The sequence below is a fragment of the Erithacus rubecula genome, assembly GCF_903797595.1.
Source record: "Erithacus rubecula genome assembly, chromosome: 13".
Taxonomy (NCBI): domain Eukaryota; kingdom Metazoa; phylum Chordata; class Aves; order Passeriformes; family Muscicapidae; genus Erithacus; species Erithacus rubecula.
In genome coordinates, this window is record NC_136665.1 from 10,500,317 (window position 1) to 10,516,124 (window position 15,808).

The following is a 15,808-nucleotide window of genomic DNA, read 5'->3' on the forward strand; positions in this document are numbered from 1 at the left end:
TTAACTTCAAGACTCTTCCTTATTCTTCCACCCTTTGCTTCCATCTACCGAATCTCACAGGATCCTTTGACAAAAAAGCAAATTTTATCACGTTGCTTTTATTCTCAGCAGTTTAGAACAGCAGTTCAAGGCCTGGGCTGTGGATTTCATGAATGGGTGGTTAGTTTGGCTGAGGACAAGGCTCTATGGGGTTCCTTCTTTCCCTCCATTCTCTTCACAAAGGCTTGTTGAAAAAATCTGTATTTTGAAATTTGACCCTTTCCCTCATGCAATGCAGCACAGTAATTCCCAGGTCTCTGCCTCTTGTTCTTTGATACCAGAGAAGAGGAAGGGTTTGGTCTAGCTTTGTTCCTGACTAGAAGGAGAGAGAAGTGCTTTTTTTCACAAGGATTATTCATTTCAAATAGATCAGCCTGTTTAATCCTCCCCTCTGTGTCTATCAAGCCCTACCCAGCAGGGCCAGCTGGGAAACCCATTTCACAGGGCTCTGCTACCAGCATCTCTCTCGTGGGGTGCTGGGGCTGTGCACACCAGCCAGGGCTGGTCATGGCAGATGTGCAGGATCAAGGCTCTCAAACACAGTGCAGGAGTGGGATTTGGAGGGAAAACCTGAAAGGAGGGCTTTCAGATATAACATAGTCCCCTCTTCTCTGCTGCTGGAATGTGTGTCCAAAGCAGCAAGGCTGAGGTCTAAATTTTTGGATTAATCATTGCTGGGCTTAAAATCTGTGAATTGGAGGGATGGGCAATAGCTGACATGGCTTGGTTATATTATCGCTGTGCTTTGACCCAAGAAGTGAGCCAATAATCCATCTCTTGGGAAGAGTTTCTTTTGGAGATTTTGACAATGGAGCCAGGTGTTTCTTTGACAAGTAGTTTTATTTCTTTACAAAATGTTGTTTTAAACATGGTTCCCAGAGCGTGGCCAGCACTGAGGAGCTTCCTCACTTATAGCTCCTCAAACTGCCTTTTCTGGAAAGTTCATTGCTTGAAAAAACCCTTGCTCTTTCACACCCCACTCACTTTTTGGTGTTCTGCCTAATTGGCCCCACTGCCAAGTCTCTCACCAAGGCTTTGAAAGCTCAACTGGACTTCCAAAAAATGTCTGTCAGCTGTGATTTGTATCAGGACACACCTTTAGTCAGTGTCTTCTACAGCTTCAGGTCTCTTGCTCCTCCTGATTGTTTATAACTATGCTAGAATTTAAAGCAAGATCTCTGGTCACACGTCTATGGGCATTCACCTTTGAACAGGACATGCAATGACTCAGCTAAGTGTTGCAACACAAAGCCAACTTGCTGATTTGAAAAAAAAATCAATTATGAATAGGTTGGTTTTCCTAAAATATCCAGTCTGCATTTGTGGTTATCCTTAATGCATGGCTGCTCTGGCAAAGAGCAGAATTGCTGCAGTGTGAGCAGGAGCCTTCGGAGCCTGGGGCACCCATCCCCTACCTGGAGGAAAATGCCTTGTTGTGAAATCCAGGCTCTGAGAGGCATGGGGAAGGAGGGAGGGAGAGGTGGGTGGAAGGGGGAGTTATCCCAGCCTTCCTCCTGAGTGTGCAACACCCAACTGGCTTGGCCCTGTTTACACCATCATACATGTTTGGCACAGCTGGAAGATGGCTGTGTCACCCCCAAAACAAATTTTTTGGCATGACCCTTGAATGCTTTTGCTTGGTATTTTGCCTTTAAAACAGAGAGAGGATTAAGAAAAAAAAAAGCACTTTTCCCTGGGGTGCCATCAGATGCTAATAAAATCTTTAATTAATTCAGATTCGGATGGGCTCACATTTCTCTCGCTAGCTCATAACTTCAATCAAGTTTTTTTCTTTTTGTGATGCTGCTTTCATGCCACTTTTCACTGCATTTCTGATTTATCTGGAATTGTGCTACACGGGCATATTGGCAGGAAATGCTGGGATAAAAGAGGACTAGGATGAGAGAAATCATTAGCACAGGATGTATTTTCTGGGGTTTTTTGGAAGAAACCTTTTTCGGAGGAAAACCCAAAAGGTCCTATTGCTGTTATGAATCCCACAGGAACCCTTTAATACAGACAATTTGCCTGATTGGACTGCACTGGTCTTAAGCATTAGAGAGAGACAAATCACTCTTAAGAAACATTAAATCAAATAAGATAGAGAGAAATCTTGATAATGTGAAATGAATTCTGTAAAATTAAAACATCTGCCGAATGTTCACTTCATAATAAAGCAATGATCTCTCTGAAATGGAGCCTGTCTCATTACCAGTCTAACAACTGGTGTGGATGCTCTGATCTAATGCTGGTTAACTGAAATTAAGTAAGTGATGTATATTCTTTACTGGAAGAAAAGCCTCTCTCTGCAGTGCTGTCAGTCCTTCCAGGGTCAATCTCCCCATTCACTTGCCACTCAGTGGATAAAAGATTTACTGTGCAGGCTACAGAAAGTGTTCCAAGACTGTGAGAGGGAAGCATTTCAGACACCTTTCTCCAAAGACACAGGGAGGAGTTTCCCTGGGAGCTAATAGTCTAAAGATGGAGGCAGGGAATAGATGCATTCCAGCCCAGGGAGAGGATGCACCACCAAAGATCACATTCCCAGTGCTCCCAGCCCCAGCTCTGCTGGCCAGAGGCTCCCTGGGTGCTGGTGAGCAGAACAGGCTGATGGCCAGGGGGGACACTGCAAGGTGAAGCAGGGCACTTAGGAAGGGATGATTTCATTTATAGACTTTCACATCACTTCCTGCTTCAGCAACATGCTGGAACAACCTTGGAGGATAACCTGACCTGGAGTCTCTTCTACTCTTAAATGGTTGATCAATAAGCCCAGGAAGGAAATAAAAAACATGTGGTTGAATTTCCTTAAAATATACATGTAGCCATGCTCAGCAGCCAGGGATTGAGTTCAGTGCTCAGGAGGCTGAGCAGCATTTCCAGCTGCTTCCCTCCTCTGCCCCTGAGCTGCCCTGCCTTGGGGATGCTGCACTTCTGCAGGGAATTGCAGCCTTTCTCCAGGCTCTGGACACAACCTCTGCATGGAATAGAGGGATTCAGTTGCAGGAGAAATGCCATTCTCTGCTGATGCTTTTGGGATCGTGCCTCTAATTTGCTGTGGATGACCATGAGGTGGTCTACCCTGCTCATGTCTTGCTGCAGATCACAGAGCATTGCCTGCTGCATAAACAACGTGTCATGGCCTGGGGCAATATTATAATTGATAGATAGAACAGATTATTATCCATTTGATGAGCAGCATGGAGCTGCAGCACTCCCTATCCTGTTCCAGCAGGGTGAGGCTAGGGACTCTCTAAAGCATCCATACAACCAGGAAATGTAAGCAAAAGGCTCTCAAAATAGTAATAATAACACTACATATCTCTAGGGCTGACAAGTGTGTTGAGTGCTGCAGTTTCACCCGTAATCTGTCATAAAGTCAGACAGTTCTATCAATGGGGAAATAAACAGTCGGGATAATAAAAGGTGAGTGCTGAAAAGCAACCCTTCAGCTCCCTCCAGGCTTTATTAGGATAATTGATTTTGGAACATTAATAAGGATATTGATTAGCTTTAAGGAATTGAAACTCAGGGTGAGGGAGGGAGCTGGGGAGGAGGGAGCTGAGCTCTTGGCCACAGACTCGTGGTGGATCAGGTACGAAGAGTCGATCTGTTGTGCTGAGGGATTAACTTTTATCTCCAACATGAATCAGGACACTGATTTCTGCAAGTGTGCCACCCACATCATGGGGACCTGAGAAATTACAGAGCAAGAGTGCTTCCAATGCCACAAGGCCTGTCCTATTAGTGGGACCCTCAGAGGCAATTTCCATCTGGTGATTCAGCACCTGGGCAGAGCCAGGCTCAGCCATCAGCTGGGGGAAGGAAAGTCAAGCAGGAGGTCCCTGTGCAGAGGCTCCCATGCAGCAAGGAACTGATTAGATCAGGAGTGTAATCAGCTCCCTGAACTTGCAAAGTGAGGTTTCACTGCTCAGTGAATTTCCAGGCTGAAAGAGAACTCTCATAAATATGGAATTTCACTTTCTTTCTTTTCAAGATCAAGTGGTTCGCGTGATTATTTTTTTTCCTTGCAAAGTTAAAGCCCTGACTTTCTGATACATTATAGAAGAAGAAGATTGTTTCCAGCCATTGAGTGAACAAAGTCATGGGCATCATGTTCACTCTCCCAGTAAAATAATAGCCTTGAGAAATGCTACAGCATGTGGCAAAATCAGAGCGAGCTTGCATTTTACATACTGTTGTGATTTAACAGAAGTGTCAGGTGGCTTCTCAGGCTCTTCTTTGGATTGATTTAAAGAGGAACCTGGACCTGAAGATGGCTGCTGGCCAGGTTGCCTGTATCATATCTTAAACTTGCAACCTGTTACACTAAATATCCTACAAAAACACATGCACATTTTTAAAGCAGTTTCATATCACTGGAGACAATGTGGAACGAAATAAATTCAGAGGTAAAAGCTGCCAGGACCAGCTTTGTGTCTCAAAATCTTTTAAACCTGTGTGCACACCAGAATTTGAACATCTTTGATGGGTCTCCTGAGACTGCAAGATACTAATTTTTGAGCATGGATCTTTCAGTAGTTTCTTATTTATGCACAGGTAATTTACATGGTCCCCTTGGAGCAACAAATGACCCTAACAGAATCCTACCAGAGTAAAAAAGATCTCCTATTAACCTTAGGTATATCTGTACCCAAGAGCTTGTTAGGAGATGCCTAACAAATTATGAAATGCAAAGACAGCGAAGGACTGCAGCCAAAGGTGCCTTTTCTGAATTAAAATATTGTGTTTTCACCTTTCAGCTAATCTGCTCAGCACCTGGGATGAACAGACCAAAGTTAATGCTCCAACTTCAGTCTTTTGAGGAGTTATTTAAGGACTTTCAGCATTTCCTCCCAGAGCTCCACCTTCAATGCCCAGCACAGCTGTGGGTGACCCTGGTGCTCTCTTACCATTCACAAGCAGTGAGATCTGAGGCTTTTTCTTGCTCCACCATTCCCTTTATGCCCCAGGGATGAGGGAGATGCTTTGTGCTGCTGCTGCATGTGGGCACAGAGAGCATCACTGGGGCAGGAGGGGTTTGTGGCTCGTGGCTTGGCTGCTTTGTCTCTGCTTCTGAACAGCAGGCACGTCCAGGCAGCACGCACAAAGAGTAACTGATGTCCACATTTTTTTCCCTCCCTCAGCTTGTCTTGTATCTTGGTCCCTAAAAGTAGATAGAGAGTAGAATATTTGGAAGAATGAGGCCACGGATAAAGATTATAATAGACAGGTAATTATAATAAAGAAAGAATTATTAGATAAGTGGATAGATAACCGGATGGATAGATGTGGACGGAGATCTGATAGGGTTTTTTCTCTTTTGCAAAAGCCCTAAAATAAAGGAACTCTTGCACATACATAAATCATCTAGCTCTGGGATAGGAGCAAAGACAAGTTCCCATAGCAACAAGATCTATGCTGTAAAGCTGCGCTGCCCTTTGTTATGTATCATTGTGATATTTCTCTCAGACATGTCATTGGCAATTACCCACAGAAGGAGAGCTCAAATTGTGCAGGGGCCCAGCAGATCCACCTTACATTATTTTTCTGTAATTAATGAGATTATTGAATTTCCACACTAATAAAGCATGGCAAGGACTCTGAAAACAGCTCCTCTCTGAGCCAGTTCCGGGTGATTCCTCAGTGCAGCTCCCCCAGCCTGCACACACTCCCCTCTGCACAGACCCTGGTGCAGAATGGGAAGCAGAGCAGGAGCCTTCAGTGGAGCTCTCCTGCTCTGCTGTGAGTCAGCCCGAGCAGCACTGACGTTTCTGTGTTGCCAGGAGGTGAAACCCTGTGTAAATGTTCCTAAAAGCAGTGTTCAAGCTATTCATCTTTGATAGCATTGTTTCTTTATGAATGCTTGAGCTTCACTCAGCTGCCTATGCATCACTTCCTGACAGGTCTCCATCTATTCTGCTGCTGCCTGCGTGCAGCGAGCTCCCTTCACACAAAGAAGAGGCTGGAGCTGATCCCCTTGGAGGCTTGTTGTCCTGAATTTTCCTGTCCAGAGGGCCTGTCCTGCCCTGGGTGCCAGCAGAGTGTCCCCTGGTGCAGCGGGGCAGGGAAGGAGCAGGGTGTGACAGCTGTGCCTGGCTGTGCTGTGCTGTGCTGCACAGATCAGGATGTCAGCTGTGCACCAAGCCACAATGATTCTGTACTTGCTGCTCAGCTCTTGAGGGACAGGGCTTCCCATCATCTCTCCTCCCCCAGCCATTCTCTGCTCTTATCTTTTGCCTTTAATTATTTTTTAATATCTGAGGAGAAAGAAGTATGTGGCAGGAGGCAATTTTAGAGTAAGTACCCAGGAGGGGACTCTCAGGGAACAAACCACAGTGGGGTCTGGCTCCTTTGTAATTGAGTGCACAGAGGAGGATGACCTTTGCCTTGCCCTGGTGCTCTGCAAAGAGGGGTCAGCATCCCCACGGGGCCAGCAGAACAACCCTGCATCCACTTGTAAACACTTCAAGATCTTGCAATGCTACATTGATAGATAGCAAGATGAAATGCAGAGGACTTGTGCCAGCATACTGGAGAGTATTGAAGAGTCATTACCTCATTTTGCAGCTGGTTTTTCTGCAGTAATGCCGTTGTGGGTCTTTTAGAGATGCTTCCTGCTATTCATCTCCTTCAAAGGTTCCCAATGTGCATCTGCCTCCTCTGCTCCTGGAAGCATTTTGAAACTCTCCCACGACATGTGCTTTTTGGAGGCAGAATGTTGCTAGGATCACTGAAAAGTCTTTTCCCTGCCTGTTCCCTTCCTTGCAATAACCATAATTTATTGGGAAGGTGCTTGCCAGGCCTTGATCTCAGTGGGAGAAGCAGGGAGATGAGGCCCCAAGGAGCTGACATTCTCCACAGACAGCAGCAGTTCAGGCAGAAAGCACAATGGACAGCTGGGGGATGATCTGTCTTGGAGCACAACAACTTATCTTCCCACAGTGAGCCTGCCATGGCATTCCCCACCACTCTCCTGCACAGGAGCTGCCTTACTGTGCTGGGCTCTCAGAGAGCAGTTCCACAAAGAAATATATTTGCCTGTTTGCCTGTGGAGTGCTCCCTTCCCCTAAATGTGCTTGATTTTGTCCTCACAGAGCACGTGGGGCTGAGCAACTCAGCTAGCAGGTCCTGATCCTGCTCCTAATTCCAGCACAAACATTTTTTCCTCCTGCCTTTTGAAGCTCTTCTTGAAGAGCTGAAAACCCTGATTTTTTTTTCTTTTTTTTTAAGTGTTCTGAGCTCTATCAGAGGAAAGCCCTGAAATGGCATCTACACCCACCTTTTATTTCACTTGCCTAATTTCTCTCCTGCTTCTGTTCAGGTTTCTTTCTATTCATTTCTTTCTATCTACTCACCTACCCACCTATTGAGACTGTCTAATCTCTGCATGGCAATTCTCTCCATCTTTCCAAGTGGTTATGTTCTTATGTTCAAATGTGTTCTCTGTTCAAACCTGTTGTTATTTCTCACAAGTTTTCCAGCTACCTGTACTCCTGATAATGATCAGGTAAATATCTCTGCTCAACATCTCACCATTCCTCTTGATGCAGTTTGCCAACTAATTGAAGAGCCTCCTGTTTCCATGTGAATATATATTGAACATCTCAGTGAGTGACACAGCCAGGAGCAAACTGCTGTATCTATAGTTGGGTTAATCCTCCTTGTCCTGATTTATTGGCAAGTGTCAGGATTAGAAGAACCAAATGCTACTTTCTTTAAAGCTGAAAGAAAGTGTCAAATTGTGCTGCTTAAGAGATGCATAATATTGAATTTCTGCTGATATGACACAATATCCTGGAAATTGCATAAAGCATCTTAGAAACACAGAGTACATCTTCCATTCACAGGGAGCACCATCATGATGAATTGGCAAGTCATATCCTTAAGTTCACTGAAAGCAAATCTTCCTAAGGCTTCTCCCTAATTTCTAAACTTGTTGCTTGCCCCATGAACATCCTTTGTCAAACATGGGCACAGACAGCCCTGCTGGCAGACTCTCAGGAAATGCTGCCTGACCAAGAAAAATGCTTTCCTGAGCATCTCTGCAATTCTAGGCTTAAGACATTTAAGAGGAGGAAACACTACAGCAAGAGGAGTTTAGAGCTTGGCTATAGATATAAGGCAGGTTAAGTATGAAACACATCCCAAAGAGAAAAATGGGACAGAAATTTCCGCAGCCTAAAATAAAATCTACTTCATAAACTCTGAGGCACTCTGTGACACAGCCTCCCTGCCCTCCTCTGCCTCTGCCCTGTTGTGTGCAAAACAGTGAAACAAGAACCAGAGAACCATAAAATGGTTTGGTCTGGAAGATACTTTAAAAACCATCTCACTCCAATCCCTGCCATGGGCAAGGACACCTTCCACCAGACCAAGTTTCTTGGAGTCCTGTCCAACCTGGCCTTGAAATTCCTAAAGGGCTGATTGCCAGGCTGAGCTGAGATGATAGGAAAAATCATTCTATCCAGAAATTGGTTTTTATGTCCCTACCCTGAAAAAATCCATTCTATTAGCCACTGCTGGGACTGAATGTTATGCTAGGAGGACCTCTGGCCTGATCAGTACAACAAACTTTATGTTAAACAGAACATAAATAAAATTAAAACAAGCTCTTTGACATGAGGGTCGTTTGCTGCTGAGACTAGGCTGGAGGGAAGCTCAGACCCAGCAGCTCCTCCTGTCTTGCTGCACTCAGAGACCATCATTGCACAAATGATGGAAATTGAGCTTTGCCCAGCATCATCTTTTTTAGCATTGTTTCCAGTCTGGCTAAAAATCAAGCATGGAAACCACATCATTCTTTGCAAAAGAAAATATTCCACAGGGATTCCTTTAGGATTAACTTAAACTTTCTAGATCAGCACTGTTTGTTTTGAAATTCATTGTTATTTTATGGACAACCTATTAGGTCACCTCAATTAGAAAAACTGATCTAATTGAAAATTCATTTGGAGAAGAAAAATAAAAATCTGTTTATCCCAATGTTAGCACTCATCCCTTCCTGTATTCTTTGTTCCACAACTAAAATTGGACAAAAATTTGCGTAATTCAGAGATGAATTTCAGTCTTGACAAATCTGCATTCTCAATTTTATGCGGTTTTGTCAAAGTTCTTCTAAAATGTTCCACCTCCAATTTACCTCTAGCCTTTACTGTTTTACCTCCTCCCTTGGCTCCTGCAAACTATTACTTCAAAAAGAAAACACAAACAGATGACAATTTTCTATGAACCTTTCTGTTCAGACCTTCTATTAACCTTTCCCTTTGTACATAAAAACACCAATAAAATATAATCTCCCCCTGGGATCCTGCAGAGATTTGTTCCTTTTTGACCTAATACACAGGTTCTAGCCCAAATGTGTTTCACTTATTTTTATCTTTGTTTTCTTTTTCTTTCTTCACACTAGGCTTGTCAGAAAAACTCTGAAAATTCAACCAAATTATGAACATTTCTTTGGCATATTTTTCCAATTTAGGCTGTTTAGGCTGTTGTGAGGAGAAGAGATCAAGAGCCTGTGAAAGGAAGAGTGCAGTGAAATATTGGGCTGATAAGTGATAATGTTCCCTCCAGGTACTGCAAGTGTAGAGATATTCTGACTCACAGTGCTTCCTGCTCCTGGTTAATAAAGTTGGCTTCCTGCTGAGCCTGGCTGAGTGTCTGTGACACAGCCTCCCCTCAGCCAGCAGTTTAATGGGCTGTTTTTGTGGATAATCAGGCAGGCTGAGGCTGAGAGCTCTGAAGGCAGGTGGGCTCCTGGTGGACAAGCAGGATTTTAAGTGGGAAGGGGACAGAAGCTGTGCTAATGCAGCAGCAGGGATGGACATGGCTGGGAAGGGATCACACAGGGGAACACGGGGATGGATGGGATGGGATGGGATGGGATGGGATGGGATGGGATGGGATGGGATGGGATGGGATGGGATGGGAAAATCTCTCAGTGATCAGAAATCAGTATTTGGGATAAAGGGAGGAACCAAACAAAGCCCAGCCCTCCCTCCTACCCAAAGGGTCCATCCAGCCCTCCTGGGCCAGGTCTGGGCATCACCAAAGAGACCTCACTCCAAAACCTGCCCTGTGAGGCTGCTTACAGGGTATACAACTATTTCAGGAAAGGTCTTTCTGGATGTGACATCCAAAACCAGCTCCTGAAAGCCAAGAAGCACTAACATTTGTTTATTTTTACTGCTTGACACAACACTGAGCTATGAAGTCAGCAAAGTTCTGATGCTGAGTATAAGGGCTCTCTAATCTCTGGGTTTGAAAATTTTGCCATGTAGTGAAGATGCAGTTGAAACATTGTTACAGCAATCTGTCCTGATTTTGTATTAATGTAGAAATTCAAATTGTGCCACCAAGTGTGGCATCATTCAACATCACTGTCCTTATCACACCAGTCTTTCCTTCATGATGACATGGAAGCAACACAAAACTTCCCAACTTTTTGTGTTGTTTTGCAACCCAGAGTACAGGAAGGTGAGAATCTGTTCTTGGACGTGAATTAGAAAATATTCATTGAATTGCAGATGTTTTTCAACAAGCAGCCCACTACTTGCATGTTTCTTCATTTATTCTACTTGTAATTTATCTCTTGCAGCTGGCTATCCAAGGCCTGTTGTTTCTGCTCCCTGGTGGCCTGGCTAAATAAAGGTGTATTGGGAGAGCAGCCAGCTCAGTATCCCACCTAAACCTGACTGTGAAATAAATGTATGCGTTGGGCTAAAACACACAAAACCTTGGGGAGGATTTGCAAGTAACATTCAGATATTTGCAAATAGCAAATAATCTGAAATAAGCCATCTCAGACCCTTCTTTTTCAAACAGAATTATGCTCCATAGTACAGGAGCAGGAGACTATTAATTTGATGATAGATTTTTTTTCTAACCCAACTGGCTATAATCTTTTGCACCCCAGAGGCTTTTTTTCCCCCTTCTTCTCCTCCTCTTTCCTGATCCATCATGGGTCAGAGCAGCTTTCTAGAATGTAAAATGCTTTTTAGCTGTAATTCTTTCCATACAATTTCATATTTTAGAGATTAAGCCAGCATGTCCAATATGATTTCATCCCCAAGTCTGATTGCCACATTTCTATTCCCAGCATGTTGAGAGAGGCCTCATGGTAACTGTGAGCTTTTTATTCTGGACACCTCGTCTTTGATCTTCACAGCACGAAGCATGAAGGGCTGCTCAGATCAGTTCATGGAAAAACTGCTGAGCAGGACAGGGTGTGTGGGGAGATGTGAGTGTGGTGGTGCCAGCTCTGCTGTGGGACCACCAGCTGTCTCCTGCTCAGCAGTGACTGGGAGAAGGAGCTGGACAACTCCAAGGTCAGGCAAGCCCCCAGAGTGTCCCTGCTGCCCAGAGAATCCTTGATTTTCCATAGTTTCCATAGCAGTCTTGGAGGTGGAAAGAAATCCTTTGGTCATGCCAGTCCCCATCATAAACCATTTGAATCTCTAAAACAGTGTTATTGGTAAACAATCTGAGGCTCTGTAACTAGTCTGAAAAAAGGCTGATCCTCCATGTGGAAACTGTAGGTTTTATTTCCAGTTGCACTTCTCTCTTGGTTAGCAAAGAAAGGAGCAGGGCTTCAGAGGCACCTGCCAGCTTCTCTGAAGAGAAAGTCCTGGAGAGTTTGAGGTACTAAAGAAAGGCAAGAAAAAATAGCCACAACCTGAATTCCAGGCAGGGAAGGTTTCCATAGATGTGGAAAAGTTGCAATGAAAAGTTCCTTTGCTCACTTTGCAGGGAATCAGCCTGGTGTAGAGGACAAAAAGGGCTCTTGCACAAAACCCCAATTGACACCTGATGGTTCAGATGGTGTTGAGGGCTTTGTGTCTCTGCTGCAGCAGCTCCTGCCCTAAGGGCTGTGCTGGCTCAGGGGTGGGTCCATGGGGCACACATCCTCTGTGTGCTGTGTGCTGTGCTGGGCACTCCTGGCTGGGATGCTGCTGGAGGTGCTCACAGCTTCCCCCAAGGCCCTCTCAAGGCACATGGATGTTTTCATGCCCATGTTCTCTCACACTCCCAGTGCCACACCAGAATTGACAACTGGAATAACTCTGGTAATTTGGTAAGAAGATTAAGGTGTATAGGCATCCTGAAGTGAAGGACCTGGAGATATGTAAGGGGGAATATTGTGACTCCAGGTGAGGAGAGCTGCCAAAATAACTTCCCAACTAGGAACCAAATCCAAACAGGATGTGACACTGAGGGGTTGTTGCCAGTATTGCAAAAGTGCATGAGAGATTTCTACACTCTTCTGCAAGCTCTCACCTTGATCAGCTTGGCTATTAATGAGCCAGGCCAGCAATGCATATAACCTATTTTGTCTTAAGCATTCCTCCAGTGCCTTTTAAATGATGGCATTTGCTGGACTCCTCAGCTCCAAACATGCAGACATGGGCCACTTAATTAGCTGCATGTCCCCCCAACATCCTGCATGAACGTGATGGCATTGGACTATGTTTCAGTATTTCTAAAGGCTGCAGGCTATCACCCAGGGCAAGTGACACTGATTGCCAGCAATACACTCCACCACATTCAAGCAGCTTTCCAGTAGCTTTTCCAGTTTCCTAGCAACAAGGCCAGACCTGAAAGTCTTCCTTAACAAGCTGTTTGTCCAGAATATGCACTTATCTCTGCATTGCAAACAGCAAATGATCTCCCAGGCCAGCTGATTATTAATAGAAGGAACTGTGATGGAAAAGCATATTTCAGCATGGACTATCCCTGCAAATTAGTTAGGTAATCAAATATTTGTGAGTGTGGAGGGGGGCATGTGGATTAGACAGGGACATAGATGCCCTAATTTGAAAGCTTGGTGTTTCTCTATTCTGCTGGGCTTTTCTAACAGGGCTCAGGGCTGTGCCTGTGAAGTTTTCCAGGGCCACTGCATGGTCTCAGGTGGGATGCTGTGTCCTCCGACTCCCCCAGAGTTTGGAGTGTAGTGCAAGAGCACTGCAAGTGAGGAACTTGTGCATTATTAAACACATATATGTAAGAGCAAGGAAGCAGCCTTGGGATTTAAAGTGCATCTGAGCGTTAACTGCTTTATTTCTCTATTTACTTTGTCAGAGCTGACTTACACAGCTAATTAGCTTCTTTTCCTCCTCCTCTTTTTTTCTTTTTTTTTTTTTTTTTTTTTTTTTTTCTGAAGCCCAACTGCCATATTTTTTTTCTCTGGCAAATGGATGTGTTGAAAGACAGCCCTCCTCCACACAGATCCTTTTTTTTCACTACATCCACCTAACCATGATACACTCTGGATGATATATGTAGCTCTGCCCCTCAAGCAATGATTTCCTTTTATGGCTCTGAAGGGACACAACCAGGTGACAGGCTGAGAAAGTTAAATGCTGAAAGTTTCCAAGACATATTCTGGAGAAGTTATGCCAACAATCAGGAACACACAGAAGTAGAAAAGAGAGGGCTAGAGAATGACACTTGACCATCTGCTGGTATTGGGAAAGAATAAAAACTGAGTAGCTATAATAGGAACCTTTTCAGATGCTCTGAGAGGACACAAGTGGCAGCAGCATGCCAGAGTAAACAGAGGCACACACTGGCTGAGGAGTGGGACACGCTTCTGCCTGGCAGCCCAAATCCTGAGCTCCCTGCACCCCATTCCCCCACTGCTGAAGTGCAGTGCTGGAAGTCAGAAAGGATTAAAGCCATTTGTATTCACCCATATAAGAAGATATAATGTCTGTACAGCAGACAGAGATGTATTAGAATGAGTTGGCTTGCACTGCTTTTGCACTTCTTAGCACTGGAATAACTCTTTTCACTTTAATGTACTTATTGCCATTGATTTATTCAGGCTTGGGAGAAGTAGAGCCTACCAAGCTCAAGTAGATCTTTTAGACTGTGGTTCTGCCAGGAAAAGTGGTAGAATCTCCCATATCTACAGATCTACAGGAATATCAATATCTATATCTATATCCTCTACATCTATTTATGTGTTTGTGTGTGTGTACCTGCCAATGTGCATTTAATTTTTCTGTTTAATGATATCCATATTGTCCTTCTCAGGTACTCTTTTAACAAGATCAGCACTTTGAGGTTTCTCTACTGCCTGAAGGAGTGTGGTTGTGTCAAGATTAGGTACAGACAGATAACTTTGAGCTGAATCATGCAGAATAAGGCAAAGGCCTCCCGTGGTTGCATGCTTATGTTTTGTTTCCTGAAAAACTTACCCAGCTGCCTAGCAGTGGGAAAACAGCCAGCAGAAAAGAACGGGACTATTCTAAGTGAAGGTGATACAATGCAGAGCCCTTTGCTCCTGACTAAAGCAAGCAGAAGAGAATTCCCCCACTTTCTGGCTTTTCCACTAGTTTTCTGTAATTCTAGGTGTTGACTCTACTCTGCAGCTGCTCATTTCTCTTCCCTGACAGTAAAAGCAGCCAGGCTGAGGAGGCATTTCTAGGCTGCTTGTACACAGTTTGGGGGTATATGGCTTTTAAAATTAAAACAGGAGGCAGAAAAGCACTTAATGAGATTTAATCAGAACAAGCAGGGAGGAGAAAGACAAAATCTATCTTACCTCAGATGTGAATTTCTTTTTCCTTGAAATAAAAGAGCAGGATGTTCTGAGGAAGTTTACATCCCAGAACTGAAGTCTGGACAGTCCTTGAACAGCAAGTGATGGCAGAGACAAGCTCCAAAGGCAGCTGTGTTTTGAGCTTGTCTCAGTACTTTGGAAACATCTGCATTCTTTATCAACATCCATAACCAGTAAAAAGATGAAGCAGTGTTTCTGCAGCTGTAGTAGAGTGATGTAACTAGCATACATTGAATTTTATTTCAAGTTTTGACTACCTCTCATGCAAGGGCAGTGGGGGACATTGTAGATGGCTAACACACAAAAGATACTCAGGGTTTTGTGGAGTGGTGACAACTGAGTTTTTCATATTACACATGCCAGAGACAGTAAAGAGACTGGGAAAAAGAAAGTCCCTCACGCAGGTATCCATCTGCAGTGGGACCCATCCCTGAGTTCAGTGGTACAGAGTAAAGAAAGAGGCTGCTGCTGTGTGTGTGGAACAGAGGAACTCTTGAGCATCTACTCCAGATAAAATTAGAACAAACCCAAATACTGTGCCTAAAATTGATCTATGACTGATTGCTGTGATCAGAAAATAAATGATTGAGCATTAAGAGTCTGCTTGATTTTCAAACAGCCAGGTGTGGGTTGTCTATGATGAAATACTAATGGGAGGGTTTGATCCCATGCTATTTCCTGCCTTGAGGCCAGGGAGATAGCCATACCACATGCTATGCTCTTCTAAGCCATTAACCTTTTTGAAGTTTGCCCATGCTGATTTATCTCTCCATCACAAAAAAATAGCTAGAAACACCCTAGTACCGGGCACTCCAGTGATCTCCTTGATAAAGACAATTTCTCATCTTATGAAGGCATTTATTTAGGTGTCTGCTAATACAAAGATGGGACAATCACCTCTATATTGTGGATTGCTTTGATGAGACTTTAAAGGACTTCTCCAAGCTCTCCAAAGACCAATTGTAATGAATATTACATTCCAATTCAGTATGACATTCTCGACAAGCCAGAAAAATATGCTTTGCCCAGTTTATCAGACACACAGAAGCCTCTTTTGATTAGTAATTAGCCAGCACAGTTCCTCTCCTTTCAGGGCAGGATGGCTTGAACTGCTATGGCACATCCTTGAAGAGGGACAAACGTGGCACAGGACCAAACACAGGTGTGGATCCTGTGCCTGAGTGTGCAGGTCAGACAGTGGCTCTG